General features: G+C 45.6%; 1 protein-coding gene across 1 annotated transcript in view; it reads left to right on the top strand.

Moving 5' to 3' along the window:
* LOC130577536 (neuron navigator 2-like) overlaps positions 1–3,031 on the top strand; it is a gene marked incomplete at its 3' end in the record, with an annotated part of 111,914 nt that overhangs the window by 66,469 nt on the left and 42,414 nt on the right. The window lies entirely within an intron of this gene.

The raw sequence follows: 3,031 nt of genomic DNA, 5'->3' as shown, positions 1-3,031 counted from the left end.
AAACATTTATTTCCTTAATTTTCAATGATTGTTTTTGAATACAACCTTCCTGCTTTCTTCTCATTTCAAATAAAGATTTTTCTTCAGTTTGTTTCCAAGTGCACAAAACAATCAAATCCAAATGTTTTGAACCAAAACTAAAAAAAAAAAGACATTTTGACCTCTAATTAATCACTCTGCATTTGAAGAGCACCAGAATCTTTCTGAAACTGAGCTAAGTTTACCCCTTTCCTTTATTCCAGTTCACGCTAGCTGCCAGGATGTGTGGTGCCTGTTGGCTCAGAAGCTGTTTAGCTATTATCTTATTAAGAGATCAAACAGATTTCTGTCATCCTCAGCACCAGCTTTCACTTGTATTTCCAKTTAAATACGCTGGAAAAGCAGCTGGGTTCTGAAGTAGCTAAATTCATTGTATGACATCTCCATCAGTGCTTTACAGCACAAATAATTGAATGTGTGGCACCAGGTGAGACTTCAAAGTTACATTTGATGACTGAGACTCTTCACAAACTTTGTTTGGAGGAGAAGGCTGCAGCAAAATAGCAGATATTGAGATGCATTTTTCTAGYCTGAATATACTACAACTAGGAGAAGAGGAGGATGAGTGTTAGGTGTGTTCTTAACCTGGATCAGAACAGCAATAATAAATATTTTCCTCCAAAGAGAAGCTCCACCTGAGTGCTGCCAGCTTGACATGCCTCAGTTGCTCAGGATCATTCAAAGTGAGGAGTGTTGTTGCCAAACAAGCCAGTGTTTCTGTGCARGCTGCCAAGACCTGCTAGGTCAACTGCAAATAACTTTATTTACTTCACTGGCAGATCCTCATCTAGGAGGAAGGAAAAGGCTGTCATTGCTTCCAAAGGCGAATAATCACTGGGTTTGTGTAGAACACATCACTTTGCAATAGTGCAGCTTCAGTGTGAAGGGGAGTCAATGACCCAAAAGTGGAATTTGGATGGCTCCTAAACGTTGAAATAATTTGGGGACTGCCTGTGTCATATCCTGACAGTGGTGAATCTAGCTTTGATACATGCATGCCTGTTTTGATGGATTTATGCAGTGGAGGTGCTGGGGGTCTGCAATCACTGATGAYGACCATGCTGTCCTAGAGGCAGACCCCCCCCTTCCCCAGAAATGTGCAGGCAWAGAGGCATCCCCTTACCAAAAATCCTTAAAAATCTAAAGTCTCCATTTGTAGTTCCTAAAGAAAAGTACCGRGAGCTGGGAAACTCTTTTCACTTCTCGCTGCAAATTTTTCTTGTCCTTTCTGTCCTTTTATTGTCCTTTCTTCCTTTCCTTTCCTTTTGTTGTCTTTTAGGATTGGGAGCAGAAGGTGTTCATGAGCTGTCTTTCCAAACCCCTGTCCTCAGACTTGTTTTAGGCCCCTGCAGCTCCTGCTCTCCTCACATGAGATCTCCTTGCTGCCGAGGTTGTGGAGGTCATAATTCACAGCAGAGACTCAGATTGCTGGAGATAAGCAGCTGCACCCCATCTGGGTAACAGATGAGCTGGATAACAATCAGCTGGACACATCATGGACCAGGGGTGTGGGGGAAACAGGGACCAACAGAGAGATCCCAGGGTGGAAATCTCCAAAGGACAGATTAGTGGGGTTTCCCGTGAAAACCAAATTCCAGCTTCCTCAGCAGTGTCTGGAGTGTTTGCTTCCAATGTCCAGGAGAGCAGTTTTTGTCTCCACATTTAAAATAGGTGGGTGGCATCCCTGTCCTTGTCTAGGTCAGCAGGATCCTGGAGCTGGAGAGGWCTTGAAGCAGGAAGCATTTGAGACTCTGCTGGTGGGCAGAGTGCAGAGAGGCTGAAGTGCTCTCTGAAACGCTCCTTTTGTGCCAAGTGCAGGGTAGAACTGCCAGAATTACCTCAGTCCTTAAGATAAAAGAAACAGAGGGGCCTCTGAAAGGCCGGGTTGAAATATTTAGCTTCGAACTCAGAGGTAAAAAGACTGCTTTTCAAGAGTGTTCCTCTTTTGATTATCTTTATTTGGTCAGGAGCAGGTTGCTCTTCTGATAAATGCAGCAGAAAACAGGCAGCCATAGAGAGCAGCAGGTTGTAGGTGGGTTATTGCTGTCATTGCCTCTCACTTCACATGGAAATCAGTTTCCAGTTGCATACAGCTTTGCTGAATTGAAGCAAGCAGGCCCGTGGTAATTTCTTTTATCTTCTGGYCTGTCTTTGTGCAGTTAAGCTTCCCAGTGCCTCTGGGTCTGTTCAGTTATGCTTCAACCTGTGATTAAATGCTCCTTTCCTTACAGCTCCCATGAGGAATTGCAGTTCTTCACTGGAGATAAGGAAATCCTTTTTACTGTGTTCTGCTGTGTTTTGGGTCTGTTTTACTTTATTGTCTTCTTCCATCACTCTCCTCCCGAGCTGAACACAGATTGATGAAGAGAATTTGCAGATTAGGGAAGGAGCCTGCCTGGGGCAGGGAGAGAAGGGAGAGCTTGTGCATGGCACTGCTTGGCAGCAGGAGTGGGTGGGGAAAGGGAAACTGGCAGGATTCACTGCTCAGGAACAGACTAAAATTGGCCAAGAAACCAAAGGAAGACTGAAAATGGCTGCTGAAATGCCCTGGGAGTGATAATCCTTTAATTGAGGGAATGGGGGATCAGTGGTGGGAGAGAGTGCTGGTGGAGGGGCCAGGCTGCAGGGAGGAAAAAATGAGTGGAGAAACTGAGTCAGGAAGTGTGGGAGAAAAGGAAAGGAATGTCCTGGCTCTGGGTGATGACCAAGGCCACTTGGAGAAACACTAATGGTCTCTGAGGACGCGGGCTGAATCAAATTTAAGGAAGAAGATGATATTAGTGTCTGGAAGGAAAAGTAGATGGAGGTGCAGGTAGGCAAGGGGACCAAGGTTGGAAGGTGGTATGGAAAGGGAAGCAGCAGTGAAATGTGAGCCATTGGCCTGAGATCTGCTGTGTGCAGTGCTTAGGATTGGGAGCAGAAGGCTGAGGAGCCAGGACGAGCAATGGGAGCAGGAATGGGGCTGGGAGAGGGAGTGAAGGATGGAGTGGGG

Source organism: Malurus melanocephalus, unplaced genomic scaffold (genome assembly GCF_030028575.1).
Source record: "Malurus melanocephalus ecotype Western Australia unplaced genomic scaffold, MMel_1.1 scaffold_182, whole genome shotgun sequence".
NCBI lineage: Eukaryota > Metazoa > Chordata > Aves > Passeriformes > Maluridae > Malurus > Malurus melanocephalus.
This window is presented reverse-complemented; position numbering and strand designations above follow the sequence as displayed.